Raw genomic sequence first — 13,846 nt, 5'->3', positions numbered from 1 at the left:
AACAAAAGACTACAAAATATGAAGCCGGGGCCATCTGCATTCAAATAGGTCTATAATATATTGGGGAAAAGAAAGTCCTCTCTTTGTTATAGCATAACACACAATGATTCTGTCCTGTTAAACAAAGCTGAAATTGTCGAGCAATTCCAAGTGTTCTATGAAATAACTTTTAGCCAAAGGACTCCAGAAAACCCTATCAGCGATTTTGATTCAAGAGTGGCAGTTTTCTGTCTCCACGAAAATTTTCCGTGCATACGAAATCCGGATATTTTTCATTTTACAAGCACTGATACTATTCGAAACATCATCTGCAATATAAATTGTAAGAAATCAAACGGTGCAGATGGAATTTCGAACTTTATATTAAAGCACTAACCTCAATCTTCGCTACAATTTCTTGCATGTATCTTTTACAACTGCATTAACCTTGGGTACTTTTCGTTGGAGTGGAAAAATGTTATTATAATATTCATCGAGAAAAACAATGCAGTAAAATTGTAGCCCGATCTCCTTGCTTTCCAATGTTGGCAAAATCTATGAACAAATCTTGAAAGAAAGGATTGAGAATGCGTTCATTGTAAATCCTGTCTCCGATTATCAGTTTGGGTTTAAAAAATGCCACACAACACAATCTCAGAAACCAATCCTATGCTGTCGCCATTGCACTCAACATAGAAAAAAGCCTTTGGCTCTTCGTACCACAAAGGTATCCTATACAAAATGGTAGAGATTGGGGTAGACCCTTGCTTAATAAGGGTATGCGGGTGTGTTCTGTGTTTCACATCATTTTCACTTTTCGAAAACATTTCACTTTCCCGCTGCCAAAATTAGCTGTTCTGTGATACCGCGGAAAAGCTATTTTTCGAATTCCCGTTCGAAAAATTAAAACATATTTTTTCTGCAAAGCCATATGATTTGCAGACTGAAATGTGAAAAAATATTGATTTCAATGGCAGCAGTGGACGATTTTCAAATAATGGCTAGTACTATGTTTGTTTTTCACCGATGGAAACACATGTTTTTCATGGTTACTTTTTTGAAACACTAAAACAAATCTCAATGATAACATAATACTTTTGTGAAAATTTTTTCATAAGTAATGAATGGAATCAGCAAGTTCTTTTGCTTCAAAATCTATTATCTAAAAAAAGTAATCATGAAAAAATTTCGCTAAAAGCGAACGTAGTACCACCCTCAACTAAAAAAAAATAGTATATTACCAGCAGTTAAAAACCCACCCCTAAAAACAACAAAAAAACTGCATCAAAATGTTAAAGAAATTTGTGCTGTTTTGTTAAAATTGATTTAATTTTATTTAAAAGTGATGTTATTGTAAAAATATAGCTGAGATAAATATTGGGTTGCCCAAAAAGTAATTGTCGGTAATATAGTAGTAATATAGTCGGCGTTGACAAATTTTTTCAACGGCTTGTGACTCTGTAATTGCATTCTTTCTTCTGTCAGTTATCAGCTGTTACTTTTAGCTTGCTTTAGAAAAAAAGTGCGCGAAAGTTTGTTTACATTTGTTTGTTTGGCGTCAATTTTAATATGGAGCCCACATGTATTGAAAGAAATTCATTTAACAAATTGACCAACGCTTGTGATATGCACCTAAAACGCAATGAAATCGATCCTTTTTTAAAACAAATCATAACTGGAGATGAAAAATGGATTGTTTACAACAACGTTAGTCGAAAACGATCATGGTCCAAGCATGGTGAACCAGCTCAAACCACTTCAAAGGCTGATATCTACCAAAAGAAGGTTATGCTGTCTGTTTGGTGGGATTGGAAGGGTGTGGTATATTTTGAGCTGCTTCCAAGGAACCAAACGATTAATTCGGATGTTTACTGTCAACAATTGGACAAATTGAATACAGCCACAAAGAAGAAGCGACCAGAATTGGTCAATCGTAAAGGTGTCATATTCCACCAGGACAACGCTAGACCGCACACATCTTTGGTCACTCGCCGAAAACTGAGTGAGCTTGGCTGGGAACTTTTGATGCATCCACCATATAGCCCTGACCTTGCACCATCAGACTACCATTTATTTCGATCTTTGCAGAACTCCTTAAATGGTAAAACTTTCGGCAATGATGAGGCTTTTAAATCGCACTTGGTTCAGTTTTTTGCAGATAAAGGCCAGAATTTCTATGAGCGTGGAATACTAAATTTGCCAGGAAGATGGCAAAAGGTTATCGAACAAAATGGCAATTATATATTTGATTAAAGTTCATTCTAAGTTTTATTAAAAATGCATTTACTTTCTTTTAAAAAATCCGCAATTACCTTTTAGGCAACCCAATAATAAACATACCAACAATTGGCAGTATTTTTGTGTTTACATATGTTTTTTCATTGTAAATTAAAGCAATTTTTTGTATTCCCAGCCAGAAGATGTGTGAAAATTTTTCACATTTTTCAGGGGAGAAAAAGGCCACGGAACATCGAAAAGTAAAAAGTTTTCATTCCACTGGCTAAAGTGAATTTCAGAACATACCCAATTGAATAATTTTTTCACTGTGAAAATTTAAGACACAATTTCTTCTCCGGGCAACGTTGGCAGTGAAGTTCCTCAGGGGAGTGTTCTAGCGCCTTTTTTTTAAATTTTCCTTCATTGAATGGTGGTGGGGAAATCTAGTCGAAATTCGCAGGCAATCTTGTACGCCGACGACTGTATGCTATTTATATGCTCACCATTCTTTTCCTCAGCTGGATCTTCATAATGCATCCGCACATCTCAGGTTCATAATTAATTCTACATAAAATGGGGAATTAAAATTAATGCTCTGAAATCTGAAGAAGTGAAATCTGCATAAGAAATGCTTCAGGGAAATGTCCAAGAAACGATGTCCCTGAAATCAAACTTCTTCAGCTTTCAGTGGATGGTGTCAATATTCCATTCAAACATACAATTCAATACCTGGGCATTAATTTCAACAACTTGATGAAATTTAATCTACATGCGAGAGCCACACTGCAAAAACAAAAAAAAAATTGCAGCCACATTCACATTTCTATTCAACAACAAATACTTACTGAAATTTTTGAACGCAAAATCATCAGAAAATTTGTAAACAAACACGAAACACCAACCAAACGATTCTCCAATAACACCATATACGACGCGGAAAATTTCTGGCCACTATGTAAACACTACACTACTGTAGCGACTACAAAACCATGAAAACTCACTTTTAAATGATATTTTTAATGCTGAGAAGAATTTGCGATGGTCGGATTCGACATACTTTTCTCCTATTACCATACTCAGCGAAATTGACTTTATAACCTCTGAGCGCCGGACGTTTATCAATTATAAGAAGGCCGATTGGACTGGCTGCAGAGAGTATACCAATCGCCGCTTCAGTGAACTGCCACCCCTCTGATGTGCTTGTGGCCGAGAGGAAATCCCGAGACATCATCAACGCAGCAGCCGCTCGCTTTATACCAGCCGGTCGAATACCGCAAGTGCGACCCAATTTCCCGGCGCAAGCAGTGGTACTCGCAGACGAGCGTGATGGGATTTGTGCTATGGACCTCGCTAACCCAGAATCAGCGACTGAATCTGGAAATAAACAGGGTAGTCAACGAACATAAGCGGAATTTGTGTCTGGAACACTTGGAGCAATGTAACTTAGGCATCGGTGTAGGCAAACTGTTGTCTACTGTTAAGTCACTCTCGAACCCCGGTAGACGGGATGACAGACCTCAGTCACTTTTGGCGAGTTAACCGTGACTGGTCCGAAGAGGTGCGCCAGGTTCTTCAACCGTCAATTTATTGTGTATCCCGAGAGAAACAGGGCAAGTAGGAGAGCCATTCGCCGTATTCGTGGTCTCCGAGCCGATGAACAGCCATCACAATTTACCGCGGGCGAAGTTACGAATGTCATCCGTGGCGCCAAATCTTCTAAGGCGTTGGGCCCCGACGGAATCTCTACATTGATGTTAAAGAATCTGGATTCACCTGGAGTTGAGTACCTTACCACTGTCCTCAATCTGTCATTGAACACTCTTATAGTTCCAGATGTTTGGAAAATGGGCAGAGTGATCCCGCTACTGAAGCCTGGAAAAGACCCGAGTTTGGGGGAATCGTACAGACTGATCTCCCTACTCTCACCAGTGGCAAAGACGCTTGAGGCATTACTCCTCCCGAGCCTCGTAGGAGAATTTCCATTCGCCGAGCATCAACATGGATTTCGGAGACCGCACATATTTGCCGTGTCCTCGTGGCATTGGACCTATCGAAGGCATTCGACACGGTCAGCCATGTTTATTATTTGAGGACATCGCCAACACGTCCCTCCAACCAGGCCTGAAACGATGGGTCGCGAATTATCTGTGTGGTCGCCAGTAATTTGTGGAATTATCCCTAAAGAGATGTCAAAACACAGTAGAGTGAAACAGGGAGTTCCCCAAGATGGGGTGATATCTCCGGCACTGTTTAACCTCTACCTATCCTCCATCCCACCCCCTCCATACGGCATAGTGATCGTGTCATATGCGGACGATTGTACGATCATGGCATCAGGCCCCCCACCCAATGATGACATCTGCGATAGGTTCAACGTCTACCTCAACGAGCTTGCCTCATATTTCGCTGCAAGAAATCTGAAGATATCCCCCACCAAATCTTCAGCCACACTGTTTACTACAAATACGCGTGAGGTGAATACTGAGCTGACTGTGATGGTCGACTATCAAGTGTCCCAAAAAACTTGGCGTCACATTTGACAGCTCTTACACATGCCACAGCAATCTGCGATAAAGACAAAAGTAGAAACAAGGTCCTCAAGTCACTTGCTGGCACACTTGGGGTGCAGACAAAGAAACCTGGTTGACCACGTGCAAAGCAATTGGCCGGTCTGTGGTAAGTTATGCAGCGCCAGTGTGGTCTCGTCAGCTTTGTGACACGCAGTGGAATAATATTCAGATCTGTCAGAATGCCGCCCTCCGAACTGCGACGGGCTGTCTCCTCAGTTCTCATGTGGACCACCTCCATCAGGAGACAAAGATCCTACCAGTGCGAAGACATAACTACATGCTGTCCAAGCAATACCTTTTGGGCTGTTATCGCAGAAACCATCATTTTGTGGATAGATATCCACCGCCCAGAAGCCTTTAGGTAGATCTACACGATCTAGAGCGTGAGGTTCAGCGCTACAAGAGAGAACCTCTAGATCAAGCGGCATATCAAGCGGGTCTAAACAACATTCATGCAGACACGGTAGCAGACGCGGTAATTAGCTACCGGGTGAATGTAGTCCTTGGAGAACGACCACCACCCATTGCACCCGAAGAAATCGACCTCCCCCGGCAAACCAGAGTGGTTCTGGCTCAATTACGTTCCGGCAGATGTAGCCGCCTCAATTCCCACAGAGCTAGGATTGATGCCGACGTGCAAGATGTATGACCCGATTGTAACCAGGGACCGCACGATACACGTCACCTGTTTAACTGCCCGGTCAGACCCACTCGACTCAGACCCAGATCCCTGTGGACGCACCCCATCTTAGTTGCAGAGTTTCTGGGTCTCGACACTCAACATCACAAGCAGACGAAAGATAGAACACAATAAACTGTTACAACAACAACATGTCAGTAATGTGTCCCCACCGAAGTGCCGGTATCTGTAAGACGCGAAAGCCGGGCAAGACATAGGAAATGCTCCAACGTCTCATCATCTTCTCCGCATGCCCTACACATGCTGTCACATGCCGCACTGAGTTTACATAAGTGAGCTCGTAGTCCTAATGTCCCGTTATGATGCCGAGAACTATACTGACCTCCTTCTTACTTTCTTTCAGTAATAGCCTCATCTTCTCACGATTTGGGTCTCCCCATATAATTTTCGCCGTCTTACTGACTGTTTCGCTGTTCCACAGGGTTGCATGCGCATTCGTCGCCCACGCCCTTAACTCGCACTGCGACAACCGAAAGGCCTCGGGTTAACCAAATGTTCTGTTGGGGCTATTCTCTGTGCCACTGGCAGTAGTGCCTCGCACTCGAAATCAAGAGTCGTCTTGAGTCTTACAGCCGCAATGGCTGGATCACACTTAAACTGTATGTCAATGGGTCGGATATCTAGAATGGTTTCCATTGCCCTAATAGGAGTGGTCCTCTTCGCTCCGCCTATGCCAAGACTACTTGTTCTCTGAGGTTGTTATGCTATCCTTACGTTGTACTTTTTCTCCATCGCAGTCCACCAAATTACTGAGGCGTAAGCAAGTATTGGTCTAATCACGCTCCTATAGAGCCAGTGGACTATCCTTGGATTCACGCCACATTTCGAGCCTACGGCCCGCCAACTTAGTGCCCAACTTCTGTGAGCCGCCTCAGTACACTCCTAAATGTGACACTTCCAATTAATTTTCCTGTCCAAAATCACACCTAAGTATTTGAACTTGTCAGATATCGAAATCGTTTTATTGAGGAAACGTGGTGCGTTAAACTGGCCCGCCCTCGTCTTCCTCGTTAACAGACATATCTAGTCTAGTCCAGCCATATACAAGACCTTTTCGGACATTCTGCATGTTCGGCTCCTTACCCCTTAGAAGTATTATAACATGGGCTGCGTAGCAGATGGGTTCAAATCCTCCCCAGTCAGAATACGTAAAAGGTCATATATGGTGGTCACTTAAAAGAGTGGCGATAAAATGCCGCTCTATGGCGTGACTTGTGCCATTTCTTCTTTATATTTATGTCATGGGACACACAATTTATCCACCTGTTCATTAGCATATTGTTTTTCCAGTCTCTAAGGACTCGATCTGTACGTTTTGGCATCGAAGGATTCTTCTATTTTATTCACAACCTCGTGCAGGGCAGTCTTCGCCGACCTTCCCTTGACATAGGCATACTGTTTGTATTTGAGCAGCGATCCAGCGATGTCCTACTTTTTATCACGGTGTCCACAATACGTTCCATGGTTTTGAGTAGAAAGGACGTAAGGCTTATAGGTCTGTAGGCCTTTGGTGTCGCATAACTTGCCTTGCCGAGCTTGGGTATAAATACCACCCTTTCGGAGTATACGCAAGTCCCAGGCACGCTGTGAATATATTGGCCAGATGGGGCGTCAGATAATCGGCCTCCTTCTGTAGTAACGCCGGAAATATACCATCAGGTGTGGGTGACTTAAATGGTTTAAAGCTTCTCAAGGATTTCTTAGCCAAAAATTCTGTATTGATAAGCCTTCGATCAACATCGTTATTCCAAAATTCCGGTGTCCCGTTAGCCCCGTCGTATCCTGTGGAAAATGGGTTTTCATCAAAAGCCTCAACATGTCCTCTCACTTCCATGTCGTCTACTAAAGTTTCAGTTTGGACATGGGTTTTTTAGAGACATTTTTTCATATTGGCGGCGTCATTAACAATATGGACCTGTTCGCAGAAATGCTTCCAGTAGGCACGTTCTGCCGCTCTGGTAATTTTATTGTATTCCTTGAGCCGTGTGTAATACACATATCAATATACTTCCGCTTTCAATCATTGGTCCTCCAATAAATGAGCCTCTTGGGAGTAGGTCATTATCTCATCATCTGCTTCCTGTTCTTTATACTGCATTGACTTTCCTGCTACTGTACTGTCTGATGTAATCGTATAAGCTTCTTTGACAATCCTAGACTTCCGAATGTTTATAAAGTCAGTAATGGTTTCATCGTCGGGTGCATTAGTCAGCTCATCTCTGTTGTGCTTCCTTGCCACTTCGGCTCCTACAATTCTCAGCCACCATCTTCCCCTTCAATAATTGCAGTCCTCCATTAAGACTCAGGGGCCTTGCGCGCTTCCTTCGTTTCTGCTTCGACATTGTCCACCTCCACAGGACACTGGAGACTCAATTGCGGGATGGCTGGCTTGGTCTTACCAGAGTACTTGAAAGCGGAGAGCTCTTTTTGTTCTTCAGCATCTCGGCAGTGTTATGCTCTTCGGGAGATCCGATTCTCTTTCCAGCTTCCGTCAGTTCTATCCCTAACAGCATCCTGCACTTTTGCCCGATTGCGTTTCGGGCACATACTCCTCCGTCTCCTTCGACGTGCCCGTGATCGCTTTCTCGGTCTGCTTGTGAACTTAGCAAAGCCATCGCTCACTTCTGCCGTCATCCCGCTGCCCTCATCTCTGGATTCGGCTGCGATGACTGTTTCATTGACACTGTCGCTGTCTGAATCCGAATCGGAAACACCACCTTTATCCGTCTCTTCCTCATTAATTAGTCTGACGAGTAGTTGTGCGCTTGAAGCATTACTTACGAGGGAAGAACAACATGCTACAGTCTGACATCACCACCGTAGCTGTTGGGTTTTTGGAGTCCATTTCTAGCCTACTCCAAAAAGGCCTTAAAATTCTTCTTAATAAGTAGTACCTATTCCGAGATACGGATATTATTCTTTGGGGAGCGCAATGAAAACACGTCCGCTCGACTCTACAGCTACTTTAATCATATCATTTGTTGCTAATGTGTGAAATATCGGATCAAATAGAACATATTTTGAGATTTGAAAAAAATCATGCTGTGTTATCAAGCCCTTGACATTTAGATTTACTGCAAAACCAGAACAAAAATAAAAAAAAAATGTTCTCAGCCGTTCGCATGATCTCACCTTATAAGTGCATCCTGTACTACTTCATAAAATAATTTACAAAAGATGTCGAGATTATCTATACCAAAACCTACAATTTGGAAGAATAAACCAAAGAATATTAAATTTTTAGTGAATGCAATCGAGCTGTCTTCCCCCGATAATAAAATCCATCAGCAACGCGAAAAGCTTTAAGCAATCTTCAACAAATTTTTTCAAAAATACATGAGTTTTTATAAAATTTTGATTTTTTACTCTAATACGAGGTATCATTGAATTTACAGATAGTGCACTCAATATTTTGTTGTTGGGCAACTGCCACTACCTGTAAATTAATATATCTTGCATTATATATTATACACACTAATGTACATGTAAAAAGGTATGTCTTCAGCACAACAAAAATAATCTACCCCCAGCGATTGGCAAGTGCGTAAACACAAATGTCTTCAATGTGTTTTATATTTATATTTTCATCATTTAAACACAGTTTTGTTGCTTATGTGTGGAGGTTAGGTTTAAGTGGCAGTCTGCCATCAGACTCACTTAGACGTTTTGTCCATTGTAATAGCATAGGAACAGAAGAATAAAGATTCCTTCTAGTTCCTACCGCTGAGCTTTAAAAAGCCCAATAAATTGCGAACGTTCACATCCGCTAAATCAGACAGGTTCTCAAAGAAATAAGCACCTAAAGTTCAACTCCTTCTGACTGCCAGTGCGGGACATACACACAGAAGGTGTTCTATAGTCTCTTCTACTTCGATGTCCTCACAGCTTCTGCAAAAGTTGTTACTGGCTACCTTCAGTCTGTCACCATGTTTTCCAATTAGTCAGTGACCCGCCATGACGGTCACAATGACCGATGCGTGTATACCTCAAATCTAGATTAGGCCACATAGTTTTGGAATGCTCACAGCCGCCTTTTTTGTGACCATCTATCATTTGTTGCCCTCCGGGCCTGATCCTAAAAACTTAGCTAACATGTCACTAGAGGCATACTCACAGATTCCAGTTTCCCTGGAATATTTAAGGTAGTTTCTAGTCTCGCAAGCTCGTTTGCTTTACAATTCCCTGGGACATCTCTGTGGCCCGGCACCCAGAACAGGTGAATTTTGAAGTGTGCAGCCATCTCGTTGTGAGATCTGCGACAGTCGGGGGCTAATCCACCACTTCCTTAATTGCAAGGATCTCCGCTTGATACACATTGTAGTCGTCGGGTAACCTTTACGATATGACCAGTTTTACATTTTTAGATTACACCCCAAAGCCCACCTGGTCTTCTAGTTTGGAACCATCCGTGTTCTTTTACCAGGAATATCGTAGTTCCAATCGGTTCTATAATGAATAGTGATACAGTACTTTTTATCAAAAGCTGTTCAGAGAGGTTGTAATCCACACTGCCTGGAACATCGGACATTGTATCAAGGATAACACAGTGTCCGTAGCCGCCACATGACCAAAGAGAAAGCTCCCTTAGACTAACGGGATCGGTCGGAGCAATTTTTCTAGCCACAATGTCCAGGGGGCATTAGATGTAGCATTAAATGGAATATCTAAGTGTGGAATATTTAGATTTATTGCAAATTAAAAACATAAATGAATAAAGTTCTACATTACGTATTTGGCTGTCAGTGAGTGTACATCGCTTTTTTTGGTCTTTGCGAATATTACTGTTTCAACTGCATATACACACATACATACACACACGTTTGTACTTTTTCGTGCTGGTGTCTTTTGTTCTGGAAGCGTGATTTTGCGGTGCTGAGTGGCTTTTGGAGGATTTTGGTCTGTGGTGTGGCTGTTGGTGGAGGCTTCTGCTGGAGTGGTGTGAATCCAGGAAGCTGTCGTTGGGAGTGAAGAAGAAAGAAAGCGCCATGGCGGCTAAGCCGCTCATTTTGGCGCATGTGGTGTCTGATAATTTCAAGTTGATTAAGACTAAGGAGAAATCGTATGATGTCAATAGGAGAATGCTTGAGGAAAATATGGATGAAGCGTGTGCAAGTGAAATGATTGCTGAGGGTGCTGCTATTGAATGTACCGTTGGGAGTATTGGAAGTGTTGGTGCGAGCTGCGACAAGATATTGGAAGGCAATGTTGCTAGTGGTATGAGTGGTGAGATGTGTGCTGGTGTGAGAGCTGCGACTGGAAGTAGAAGGATGGATGCCGCTAAAACAGGTAACGGGGTATCTAGAGGACGGGAGGGGGAAGATGAGATGCAGAATAAGAGAAGAAGAACAGAGGAGAATGTGATAATTACTTATAATGAGGGGCATGTTGGTGACTTTGCTGTCCTTGTCGATACATCGAAGTCTGATGAAATTAGAAATACGAGAAGAAGAAATGGTCTATATCTGTACGAGAAAATTAAAGATATTATTTCTGCTAGTGATGGCATTGATGAGATTAAGGATGTGGGGCGCACAATGTATAAGATTAAGTTCTTTACTGCGGTGGCAGCCAACAAGTTTGTTAGTAACAAGAGATTGGCTGAGAGAAATTTGAAGGCGTTCATTCCACGTAATTTTGTGGAAACTTTTGGTGTGCTCAGGGATGTACCTCTGTCGATTACTGAGGACGAAATTGCTGCTGATGTAAGAAGATGCTTAGCAATAGAGGATTCTCCTCTTAAATTGATGTCTGTACAGAGGTTCACTAGAAGAGATTTGGATGATAGAACAAGGATGATTCCTACTGGGTCGGTGAAGGTTGGTTTTAGCGGGGGTGCACTCCCAAGAGATGTGAAGGTGAATTATACGAGAACAATGGTGCATACGTTCTATCCGAGTGTAAGGCAATGCAGGAAGTGTGGAAGGCTTGGGCATTTGGAGATGGGCTGTAAGTCCAGCAGAAGATGTCTGAAATGTGGCGTAGAGGGCGATCAATGCGGAGGTGTGTGCTCTGTAGGAAGACTGGCCATCTGGCGTCTAACAGAGATGTGTGCCAAGTTTGGCAGAAAGAGACAAGGATCAACAAGTTGATGGCTGAGAACAAGATGTCGAGGTCGGAGGTTTTGGATTCGTTTGGACAAGTAAGAACTAATAGATTTGAGGAGCTGATGGACAATGAGGATTTCCCGCAGATGCAAGGAGGAGGAAGGAATGTTAGAGATAGAGTCAGAGAGTCTAACAGGATTTTGACACCGTGGGCGTATAATGCGGTTGCGAAGAAGGTTTCTAACGCGCGTAAGGAGGTGGCTGTGGCGCAGGGCGCGCAGATACATCCGAGAATGTTTGATGAGGTGTCTCCCTCTCAGCCAGTATACCAGTACCCTGGCTATAGCAGGGTGAGTGAGCTGGAGAAGATCATGCAAGAGCTGTTGAAATTTATGCGGGATCATTTTACGCAAGTGGGCAGTGATGCGGGCCTGGTGGCTGTCAGGCATTTTTCAGAGCGTGTTAATAAAGTTGGAATTAGTAATGATGTTCAGTTGATTTCTACGGCCAGTAACAATGACAATCAAAATATTACAGTATAATGTGCAATCGCTGAAGAAGAACAAAGCTACATTAGAATATTTGCTAAACAAGGATGGTTTTGATATTTGCTGCTTATGTGAGACTTTTTCTCATGAGGACGTTAACAAGAATAATAAAATTTTTAACTTTAACCTGGCGGAAAAGAGACGTGGTGATGGCTACGGAGGCGTGGCCATTGGCCTAAGAAAATATATTAGTTTTAAAACTTTAGACTTTGTTACTGACTTGGATATTGTGATTGTCAAAACTCTGAACTTAAAGAAGAACTTTGTCTTTTGTGCTGTTTATTGTCCTCCGTCTATATCGGTTCCTGCTTTCGAGCTTGAGATGTCGACTCTTTTGAACTACCTGGAGACTTTGAATGATGTTGTACTGCTTGGTGACTTTAATGCGAGATGCCTGGCTTGGGGTGACAGTGTCACCATGCCTAAAGGTCGGATCCTGCAGCAGCTAACTGACAATGCTGGCTTTATTTGCTTTAATAATGGTGCACATACCTTCAAGAGATCCTTGGCTGATGATAATGGTACTGTTTTAGACCTTTGTTTTGCTAATGGTGCGTCGGAGATGGAATGGAGCACTTTATCCTTTTTAATTGGTGGAAGCCATCACTTTCCTATTGAGATTACAATTAAGTCGGATAGGATTTCCTATGGCAAGTTTGTAGCGAAGAATTTGCTGGCGGACGCCTTAAGTCGAACTTCTTTTGGGCCTGATATGGATGAGATTGAAAAGTCCTTTTTGAATGAAATAAATAGTGCTACTTTCAAGATTAAAGATAACAGGGTTCCCAAGTTCTGGTGGCAGAAGAACTTGGATGTCTTATTTAGATCTCAAAAAGCTGCCTTTAAGAAATGTGAAAGATATCCTACGCTGGAGAATATTGAAGCGGCGAGCACTGCTAGGAAAGAGTGGAAGTTGGCAGTTTTGAATGCAAAGAGAGAAAGTTTTAAGGCTAACCTGGCTGGTCTGAATGCTGACCCGGGAACGAAACAGGCTTGGAATTTCGTAAAAAACGTGGTTGGGAGGCGCAAGATCGGTGCTACCAGCTCGTGGAATGCTGAAAATAATGAGGCATATTTGAAATTTCTCAAGGAACAAGTGCCGTGTGATGATGATGTAGCTGTAATGGATCTGGTGTGCCCAAGGGCTGTAAAGTTTGAATATGAGGATTTTGAAAGAGTGCTGAATGGCAAAAGAAAGGCGTCGGCTGGTGGCTGTGACGGCATTACGTATGACATGATCAAAGCACTTCCGGATATCTCTAAGAGCGTGTTGTTTACTGCCCTTAATAATTGCTTTGCGAATAATCTAATCAGAGATGGCTGGAGAAGGATCAAGATTGTGCCGGTGCCTAAGCCGGGCAAAGATTTGAAGGATTATAGGAATTTCAGACCAATCTCTTTAATAGCTGTCTTCCTGAAAATGATTAATCTTATGGTTAAGGATAAGGTTGCTTGCTTTCTGGAGGCTATGGGTTTCTTGCCTGAGCGATGCTTTGCATACAGGAGGGGGAGGTCTACCTCATCCTGTGTTAATGATTTATTGCACCGTACTGCGGTTCTTAAGGCGAATGGTTTTAAAGTTATGATTGTGGCCCTAGACATCGCAAATGCTTATAACTGTGTCAAGATTGAGGTACTGAGCAAGATTTTGGTTGATTGTGGTTTGGAGATGCATTATATAGCGTGGATACGCAATTTTTTGTCAAATAGGATTTTGTGTCTTGGCAAAAGCACAACCACTGTTGTCGATGGTCTGCCGCAAGGGAGCTGTTTATCCCCGCTGCTATT

This window comes from Stomoxys calcitrans, chromosome 1 (genome assembly GCF_963082655.1).
Source record: "Stomoxys calcitrans chromosome 1, idStoCalc2.1, whole genome shotgun sequence".
Lineage (NCBI taxonomy): Eukaryota > Metazoa > Arthropoda > Insecta > Diptera > Muscidae > Stomoxys > Stomoxys calcitrans.
This window is presented reverse-complemented; position numbering follows the sequence as displayed.